Source organism: Rutidosis leptorrhynchoides, chromosome 2 (assembly GCF_046630445.1).
Source record: "Rutidosis leptorrhynchoides isolate AG116_Rl617_1_P2 chromosome 2, CSIRO_AGI_Rlap_v1, whole genome shotgun sequence".
In the NCBI taxonomy this organism is placed as follows: Eukaryota; Viridiplantae; Streptophyta; class Magnoliopsida; order Asterales; family Asteraceae; genus Rutidosis; species Rutidosis leptorrhynchoides.
Window position 1 is genome coordinate 438160386 of NC_092334.1, and position 11132 is coordinate 438171517.

General features: G+C 34.2%; 1 non-coding gene across 1 annotated transcript; it reads right to left on the bottom strand.

Annotated features, from left to right (window-relative positions):
* Nucleotides 1–6831: 6831 nt before the first annotated feature.
* Nucleotides 6832–6938, bottom strand: LOC139895530 (small nucleolar RNA R71). Its single transcript, XR_011775965.1, has one exon. It is a non-coding gene; the product is annotated as a small nucleolar RNA R71 (small nucleolar RNA).
* Nucleotides 6939–11132: the final 4194 nt, after the last annotated feature.

Sequence of the window (11132 nt, forward strand, 5' to 3'; positions counted from 1 at the left end):
TATGACCATGAAAAAACTCTTGTACTGATGGGAGAACCCAATCATACACCTATTACCCACTTTTTACCCATTCAAAGCCGCAAAGTACTCCCAGCCTTTTCGAAACAAAAAGCTTTTTTTTTTTATAAAATATGTGGCCTGTTTTATATCCCACCAATGGAATATCCCTTCCATATCTAAGCATATATAAGTGCAGCCAGCCTCGAGTTCTTGGATGCGATTAAAGTCCTCAGGTAGTTCCTAAATGACATTGACATATTATTTGTTAATGATTTCATAATAATTTGTCAATGCTATATACACAAATACGTTTAACTGTTTCTCTAAAAAAGTATCTAACTCAACCAAAAAGTTCCCCTTGGTATGTCGAAGAAGATGTATGTGACATCAACGGTGCTCCATATGTTGTACCTTTCAGCTCTATTCAGCTGGTCAATGGTGAGTGCACGTGTTTGACTAGTAGAGGCATCATTGTTTCCAGCTGTATTTGTGATTCAATTTATTAATATGCAAACAAAGAACAAAATACTCAATTACATCACAGATCAGTTGTTAGATTTAAAATGGTTAGATAAAATATATATGCTGTCATTTTCAAACCTAAGCAAACTATATTTGTATTGTAGCTTTAAAGTTCACAATACATATTGCTGTAACATAAATCAAACCCTAAGTAACCTGTTGGGAATCTGCAGATAATTAGCAAATAATATATACAGGTGCAATATCATAAATGAACATTTGGTATGAACTTAAAGGTATAACACAATAAATTTACAGACTCACACCTGCATGAGTGTAATTCCAAAGAAAAACACTGATATTATATATGCACATAACTGTGAGATAAAATCGATTCAGGTGCAAATAAAAAAGCATAAATACAGGTGAAGTGTAGATCTGTTGTTTGATTTTAATGATTTAAAATAAACAAATATGATGATAAACTCTGTTCTAAATTTTTTAGGTTTTCAATTCGGAAAACCCTGTGCTTACAGTTAATAAACAACAAATTGTGTTTTAGAAAACACTTTAACCTGAGCTCGACATGACGGGAGATGGTTGTAGTTGATCGCTATTGCAAGTACATAGATGGTGGCAGGTGAAGAGATACTTCGTATGAAGTACTTGAGAAGGTGAAGGATTTTTTGTATTGCCTTTTTTTTTAAACAGATATTTTTTAAAATACCGGATCATTTTTGCCTGGGCCGGGTCAAGTAGCTTATCACGGTGTTTAAAAAATACAAAATATTTTACTATAGGTAAAATACCTAAACTTCTTCATCATCAGATCAGCTTAATGGCCAAATCACCCACCATTTGGTCTCGAAAATTTCAAATTAACCGCCAACCTAATTGACACCACTAATTGACACAAAACAACCTCCGATCATAATTGAAACAAACCGCCAGTCTCATTTACTGTTGTTTTATTTTCACAAACCCTAGATGTGATCCAAACTCCTTCAAATCGCTAATACAAACCGTCAGTTAATCATTTTGTTGTTTTGCGATTACATAGTACTATACACAATCCCACGAACTCTGTAGGTAACTGCAGAAACCCCCTAAATTCGATAAATTCAAGAACTTGATACATGAAACATCATGGTACGTTTATGATTTCAATTCTATTGTATGCATACCTAGAACTACTAGTATTGTTAAGGTATTAGTCTTGTTATTATTGTTAGATTCTTATTATTGATTTTTTAATGTATACAGAGCCAAAACAATAGGCCTAAACGAGGAGTTAGCAAACTTAAAGAAAAATTAGTGATTCTATTTGTGGTTGAATTTGACCAATTTGGGCATGCTATAGGAAAATATCAAGCTTTGTTTGCCAGTAACATAGGTGTTCTTACAAGGCGTAGGATTGATTTTATTGAGGATGATTGGAAAGTAGTTTCTGTAGATGAAAAAGAAGCGTTATGGTTGGACATAAAGGTATCAAATCATAACTTATAAGAATTTTGTTTCATAAAGGTATCAAAATTTGTTAAACTAATGTTTAATTATATATGTAACAACATTTACAGGAACATCATTTTATCAAAGATGATTTTGCGAAGAAACAAACGCTTCATCATTGCAACGGGGCTTTTAAGAGATTCGGGGCCAAGTTAAGAATGTATATGGTTCAAGGCAAGCTTCCTTATAAAGAATGTCCAGATTACGGTTTCATAACTGCAGCAAAATGGAGACAATTTTGTGAACTTGAAGATACACCAGCAAAAAGGGTTAGTGTTATTCATTTGCTTTTAAACATGTATGGAATTACATTTTTAAATTGATGGAAACTAATGTGGTTTTTAATCCCAAGTAAATTGGAAAGGAATTACGAGAAAAAGGCAGAGAAAACGCCTTGAAACAACCAAAAGATAATTACGCCCGTGTAGGTCGTTCAGGTTATCGAGGCCATCAAAAAGAATGAGAATTGGAGAAAAATGATCCTGAAAAGCGTACAGTATACCACGATATCTCCAATCCTGCTGCAAGGAATTATGTACTCGGAAGGATTAAGCGAACGAAAGAAACGAAGAGGCCAATAATTCCAGATACGAATGTGTCCCTTGTAGATAAAATTGTAATATACTTTAAATTGTTTTTATAGCCTTATTAACCTAGAATTGTTTTATAATCGATTAATTTTTGTGTTTTGTTCCAGGTTAAGACAAATAAACAAGGAGGGGATGCCTTGTTAGTTAATGTGGGGGAAAGAACACGGTGGTAGAACCAGAGGTGCTAGTAGCATGCTAGGATATAGCAAATTCGGTAAGCAACAAAAGGGAGACCAATTCGTAATAATGGATAATGATGAAACATGAATAGGAACTTTGAAATCAACAGGTTTAATTCACACAAAGGCAGAATTAGTGAATCAAACCAATTGATAATGCTAAAAACGAACACATATTTCATAGCATTATCCTTCAAGAAAGACAAGCTTTTAGTTGCAATTGTTCTATTTACAAGTGATATTCGTTTAAATAATAAAAGGTGAAGACAAAAGACAGATTCAACGATTTGAAGACGTAAACGACCAGAAAACTAAAAAGTACAAAGTACAATCCAAGTGGTTCAAATTATTACTGAAAAACGTCCAAAAATTATAAGAGTACGAGCCGCGAAACGCAAAGTACAAGATATTAAATCGTACGAAAGGACGTTCGAAAATCCAGAACCGGGACCTGAACCAACTATCAACGCGCGACGCAACGGGCCTAAAATTACAAGTCAACTATGCACACGAATAAAATATAATATATAAATAATTTTATAAATTATTTATATATTATATTTATATTAAAAACCGTCGGCAAATAAAAAAACAAAAGTACCTGAGCTGTAAAAGGGATCCATGCGATCGCATGGCCAGGAAGGCCAAAATTCATGCGATCGTATGGAGTACTGTAGCAGCCCAAGTCCTATAAATTGGAACGTTTTCTGCGAGTTTGTGTACACCTTTTATCAACTATCTCTCTCACTATCTGATATATATTTATATTTATATTTTATAATTATAATTTTAATATTAAGTTAATAATAATAAGGTTATAGTGGCGAATGTTTTAAGTTTGTAAGTCGAAATTCTGTCCGTGTAACACTACGCGATAAATAATCATTGTAAGTTATGTTCAACCTTTTTAAATTAATGTCTCGTAGCTAAGTTATTATTATGTTTATTTAACCCGAAGTAATCTTGATGTTGGACTAAATATTAAAGACAGAGTTATTGGGTTTTGGACCATAATTGGGGTTTGGACAAAAGAAAGACACTTGTGGAAATTGGACTATGGGATATTAATGGGCTTTATATTTGTTTAACTGAATGATAGTTCGTTAATTTAATATAGAGATTTACAATTTGACGTATCTATAAATAACCACATACACTCAATCGGACAAGATGGGCGGGATATTTATAAATACTAATAATCGTTCAATTAACCGGACACGGGAATGGTTAATAGTCAATGGACTCATTAAAATAGGGGTGGATTACATACAAGGACACTTGGTGTAATTATTAACAAAGTATTAAAACCTTGGGTTACACGCAGTCGATATCCTGGTGTAATTATTAAACAAAGTATTATGACCTTGTTACAGTTTAAGTCCCCAATTAGTTGGAATATTTGACTTCGGGTACAAAGTTAATTTGACGAGGACACTCGCACTTTATATTTATGACTGATGGACCATTATGGACAAAAACTAGATGGACGTATCAATTAAACCAGGACAAAGGACAATTAACCCTCGGTAATAAACAAAAATCGACACGTCGAACATCATGATTACGGAAGTTTAAATAAGCATAATTCCTTTATTTCATATTTCATCGTACTTTTATTTATCGTCATTTTATTTATCGTACTTTAAATTATCGTACTTTTAATTATCGCACTTTTATTTATCGCCATTTACTTTATGCTTTAAATTAAGTCATATTTATATTTAATATTCTGCATTAGGTTTTAATTGCAACTTAAGACGTAAAATCGACAAACCGGTTACTAAACGGTAAAACCCCCTTTTCGCTAACATACCCTTATTATTAGAAATTAAAATTAAAATATAAATATATATATATATATATATATATATATATATATATATATATATATATATATATATATATATATATATATATATATATATATATATATATATATATATACAAATATAGTCTAAAATAAATATAGCGTTAAACTTAGTGAGCTCCCTGTGGAACGAATTGGACTTACTAAAAACTACACTACTCTACGATTAGGTATACTACCTATAAGTGTTGTAGCAAGGTTTAGGTATATTCCATTCTATAAATAAATAAATAAATAACTTGTGTAAAAATGTATCGTATTTAATAGTATTTCGTAGTAAAATATAATCTATTTCATACTACACCTCGCAAACATCAAGTATTTTTGGCGCCGCTGCCGGGGACTCAACAACGCCGAAAACGAAACGCTATAATTTTTTTTTTTAGTTTTTAAGATATTTTGTAAAAATATATAAGATTTAAAAAATATAAAAACATAAAAAATATATATTTTTCTATATTTTTAAGTGTTTAAGTAAAAAAGAAAATATATTTAATTTAATTTATATAAAGGTATAAAAGTATTATTTTTAGTTCTTAAAAATATAAATTTATTTATAATAAATATTACTTATATATTATTTTTATATATTAAAAATCATAAAAATTAAATTAAAAAGTAATCGGGCCAAGATACTGTAGCAGCCCAACATCCTGGCCTGGAACCCGACTTCATGTGAACGCATGGCCAGAACAAGGAAAACTCATGCGATCGCATGAGGGCTTCTGACAGCTCTGATCCTTAAACTGGTACGGATTAGGGTTAGTTTTAATAATTATTATTATTAATTAAATAGTTAATTAGGGTTTATATACAATAATAATTAGTTTTAGTTTTATTTAATTTGTATTTTTAAGTTTTTAATTAGTTTTATTAATATATAAAGTAATACTTTTATAAAATAATAATAATATAAATATAATATATTTATAAAAATAAGTAATTTTATCACTTTTTATATCTTTTTATAAATTGTATATTTTAATCGTTTAATTCGTAAATTGTAAATTTATCGTTCGTAATTAGTTTTAAACTTATTTTTTGCCGTAGTTATTTTATATTTCTAGATTTCTAGGCTTTGCCGTAAAATCCCTTAAGTGCTTTTTCTTTAGACTAAGATTTAGGCGCTTTAGAATTTTACGACGTCACTTATCGTTTTAGTATTTAATAAACTTTAGTACCTTGTTAAGTAATTGCCGTTTTGGATATAGAATTCCTTTAAGCTTTAATACCATTAGGCGCAACTTTTTAGATTAAATTTTTAGACTTTTAAGTTTCGACGCTTTACTTTCTTATTTTTATTTTTCGACCGTTTATTTTTCGACTCTTATTTCTCGACGCGCTTTTTCTTTTTCATTTCTAAGCTCTAGTTTTTAGGACCTAGAATTTTCTATATTTTCTTTAAATTTCGACGAAAAATTATTTTAAGCGGTTAAATTAATAGACATCTAAAATTTTCTGGTTCGTAGTAATAGTTGGATTTGTTAGTGGCGAGTTGTGGGCTTCCGATTTAAAGGGTCCTGGCTACCTGCTGCATCTATTGGCTATTCGAAACGTGGGCAAAATCAGAAAAGTCTATTAATTTGATAACTTATATAATTTTTATCTTTATACCTAATAGGATATTCAGTGAATGCACCGAGCAAAACGTTCACCACCTTTCATACGTTCACCACCTGTAACTCGATCATGACACCTAGCCAATATTGTCGCCGTTGATTTTTCTTTAGAATCATCATCTAGTCAACCAAGTACTCCAATTCAAATTTCCGATAATCCATTTTTTGAACCCGACCTCACAATTGAGAACCCGGAGGATATTTAAGGACAATTCAGAGATCCTGAACCAATAATCATTCTTCCTGAACCAAAAATCACTCATCCAGAGATTGTAGAGGAAGAAACCATTAAATCTGAATCCTCTAGTGATTCAGATTCAACAAACTCAATCATGGAAAATCCGGAACCTATAAGTATGGAAGACCGAATGAGAGCTAAATGCACTGGCCAAGGTCACGCAACTACTCAACCAGACATTAATGCGCCAGATTATGATCAAAGGATAAATCCTACACATGGTAACTAATCAATGCCAATTTAGTGGTGCGCCGAAGGAAGATCCAAACGAACATCTTCGTACCTTTAATAGGATCTGTACCTTTAATACATGGGATGTCTTAGTTGAAAATTTTCGGAAACAATTCTTTCCGGCATCTAAACTGTGAGACTTCAAGGAGAAATTGTTACGTTCACACAGAAGCCAAATGAAACTTTATATGAAGCATGGACAAGATTTAAAAAATTGTTGAGAGGTTGTCCTCAACATGGTTTAGACACTTATCAAATAGTACAAATATTCTATCAAGGATGCGACATTACTACACGAAAAGACATCGACATAGAAGCTGGTTGTTCCATTATGAAGAAAACCGCAACTGAAGCTTACAAAATTATTGATAACACAGCCTCCCACTCACATGAGTGGCATCAAGAAAAAGACATCGTTTGATCATCTAAAGCAGCTAGAGCCGATTCTAGCCATGATTTTGATTCCATTTCCGCAAAGATATATGCTTTCAAACGACGAATGGAAAAGATGACTAAAGATATTCATGCAATATGTAACGCCCCGTACAAAACCATCGTGTACGGATCATAAACAACAGGATCATCACAAGGTCAAACACTATATGCTGTTTGAAAACCGATTTGCATTCATTAAAAAGATAATGTTTTACAAAGATAACATGTCATAAGACTTATTACAAACCATTGTTCCGAAATAACATAAGTTTACGAATGCAAAACATAAGTTTCATAATTTGAGACATCTCTAGTAATGCAGCGGATAACTAGTTCAGTAGGTCCATAACAACAATTCAATAACAGCATGACAGCAAGTGTAACAGCGGAAGCAATAAACCACTAGGCACCTGAGAAATACACGCTTAAAAAGTCAACACGAATGTTGGTGAGCTATAGTTTAAGTTGTAATAGTAACGTAAGATAGGCCACGAGATTTCAGTGCTGCAACAGCGTATCAAAAAAGTATGAAAAGTATATGCATAACCGTGGGCACCCGGTAACTAAACTTAACGTTTATAACCCCCTGAAAGTACACTTGGCGAGTGCGTATGTTCACGAAGTATTAAACACCCGTTAAATGCTAGCGCGACTAGCCCGAGTGGGGATGTCAAACCCTATGGATCCATATCTAAGATTCGCGTTCACCGGTTCAAAAACCAATGACTAAACGTTACCGTGCTAAAGGGAATGTTTATGCCGTTATATAACCCACATACATACAAAGTTTAAGTATTCGTGCCTAGTATGTAAAACGTAAAAAGCGCATGTATTCTCAGTCCCAAAATAGTAAAAGTAGTAAAAAGGGATGCTATAACTCACAGTGATAAAAGCGGTAAAGTCGGTATGAAAGTACGCAAGTAGTAAGTCGGTCCGAAAGGTCGTCAACCTAAATCAAAGGTTACTAGGTCAGTAGGTTGTCTTAATAAGTTCTAATAGTGCATAAAATAAGTTTAAGTGTCATCATCATTCATCATCGTAAAAGCTAAGTGAATTTGACAAGAATAGAGATCGAAACAATAGGCTGACTTCGGTCAGCAGCTACGACCTCTACGTAAATCGAAAAGATGCATGGTCAGTGGGTATGGCTTCATACATGAGTCCCCTAACAGCTGACCAATTTTCAGAACCTAACTCGTCTTCGTTTGACCGTGGCAACGGTTTAAGTGCGAGTGGTCAGAAATTTCAGCACAACGTTAATAGGGTGTAGTGACTCTCGGAGGGCCATAAATCCTAAACCGTAACTCGGATTAAGGCGAGGCCTAAACGGAAAATCATATACTCGAACCGAACTAACTGAAAATCAGCTTTCCAGTAGCCCAGGTGGTCTGATCAGATACGAAAATCAGTGGACAAGTGCTCCGGTGGGGTTCTTGGTGCTCGATGCTCATCACGGTTCTCATCCTTGATGCTTGTAGCTTCAAGTGTACAACTCGTTGATGGTTTAGCATCACTTTTGACCAAGATTCACCATCAATACACAATATGTTTAGACCAAGTAAGAATACAACTCATTCATGAGTCTTAGATGGATGATGAACCAAGGTTACATCATATCCTTGGTCTTAACACTAATACAAGTCACAATAACAACTAAAGTTACAAACTTTACATCAATTTAACAAGTATGAACACAATCTAAGTCAAAAGAGGTGATGGAACCCTAAGCTAGAGAGCTTGGATCCATTTCACACAAGTTACAAGGTTACAAAGCTAGAAAGCTTGAACCTTTAAGTGTTCTTGAAGATCTTGAAGCATAAAGCTTGGATCTTGAAGATACATGAAGATTACAAACAAAAGTTTGAATCTTTTTAACAAAATAACAAGATCAAAGTAAAAAGAACTTGAATCTAACAACAATATATGAAGATTCAAGCTAGAAAGCTTGCATCTTGATTGTTCTTGAAGATCTTGAAGCATAAAGCTTGGATCTTGAAGATGCATAAAGATTACAAACAAAAGTTTGAATCTTTATCATAAAATAGAAAGATTAAAGCATAAAAGAAGTAGATCTATAAAAGATATGAAGATTCAAGCTAGAAAGCTTGAATCTTCCATGTTCTTGAAAAATTCATGCTTGAATCAAAAAGATATAAGTAAGATCAAAGCTAAAAGGAAACTTGATCTCCATAAATGATGATGATGACCACGATTTTGAAAGGAAAAGGAAAGGGAAAAGAAAACTTACAAGTAGAAGAAAGAAAGAAAGGAGAAGTGTGTGAAATGCTAAAATGATCAAGTGTTGTAATGAGGGACTTAAGGCTAGTATTTATAGGCAAAGAGTGAGCACATGGATTGATGACATGGCAAGGGTGGTGGTGGTGATGAGGTGGACGGTTTTAAGGGGGAGGGGGAGACAAAATCTTGCTTTTTGGCTAATGGTGTCTAAAGTATGTCCTTTTGCTAGAATCTTATGTAACAAAGTTGATAATCCTTATCCATTACGCTAGTATGACTCATTAATTAATTTATTTATTATTTATTTATTATTATGGGCCACTAGTAATAATACTTGGGGCTAATTAATTGGGTCACTAGCTAGAGTAGGGTAGGCTTGAGCCCAACAAGGTAAAAAGTCCAAAAAGGCTAACTATTGGGCTTTAGCAATTAAATAAATAAAATTAAGCATCCAAAGGCCCAGGTAATTATTATTAGAAAATAATAATTAATATTTCGCAGTCCAAAAGTTCCGGTTCCGACAAAACTCAAACGTGCGCGCAGTCTGCGTTTTAATCGTAACGGTAAATAACACTAACGGTTATAAAGCATCCAATGGACAAGTTAAGCATTCTACATACACCAAGGCACGTTTTAAAGTAAATATGAATATAAAACATGTGTGCCAAGGTTCTGGAGTAATAAAGTAACACAGTACGCACAAATACGCAGTTTCGCTAAAATACAAGGCATAAAAGCAAGTCGAAAAAGTCGGGTCGTTACATTACCCACCTGCTATTGGAAATTTCGTCCCGAAATTTAAGCTGAGGCAGGTGTTGGAGTCGGGAAAAGGTGAGGATACTTCTGCATCATTTGATCCTCTCGTTCCCAGGTAAACTCAGGTCCACGCTTGGCATTCCATCGAACTCGGACAATTGGAATCTTATTGCGTTTCAAGGTTTTGACCTCACGGTCCATAATTTCAATAGGTTCTTCCATGAAGTGGAGTTGGTTATCAATGGTAAGTTCTTCCAATGGTATGATAAGTTCCTGTGGAGCAAGACATTTCTTCAAATTTGATACATGAAAGGTAGGATGAACGGCACTCAACTGAGTCGGAAGATCCAAACGGTAAGCAACCGGTCCGATACATTCCAAAATTTCAAAGGGTCCGATGTATCGCGGGTTCAACTTTACGCGTTTCCCAAAACGAATTACACCTTTCCAAGGTGCAACCTTCAACATCACACGGTCACCTACGTAATTTCGAAGTCTTTATGTTTAAGATCAGCATAACTCTTTTGGCGATCATGGGCAGTCTTAAGTCTCGCCTGAATCTGAGAAATCTTCTCCGTTGTTTCATGGACTATCTCGGGTCCGGTGATTTGCACTTCGCCTAACTCGGCCCAACAAATAGGAGAACGGCACTTGCGACCATACAACGCTTCAAAAGGTGCGGCTTTAATACTTGAATGATAACTGTTGTTGTAAGAGAATTCGGCCAGCGGCAGATGCCTTTCCCAAGACTTTCCGAAGTCAATAACACAGGCACGTAACATGTCCTCTAAAGTCTGAATCGTTCGTTCGCTCTGACCGTCGGTCTGGGGGTGATACGCGGTGCTTATGTCGAGACGAGTTCCCAAGGCTTCTTGCAAAGAACGCCAGAATCTGGAAGCAAAACGGGGATCGCGATCTGAGATGATTGATAAGGGTACACCATGACGAGATACCACCTCTTTGATGTACAGTTGAGCAAGTCTCTCCATTGTATCTGTTTCTTTCATT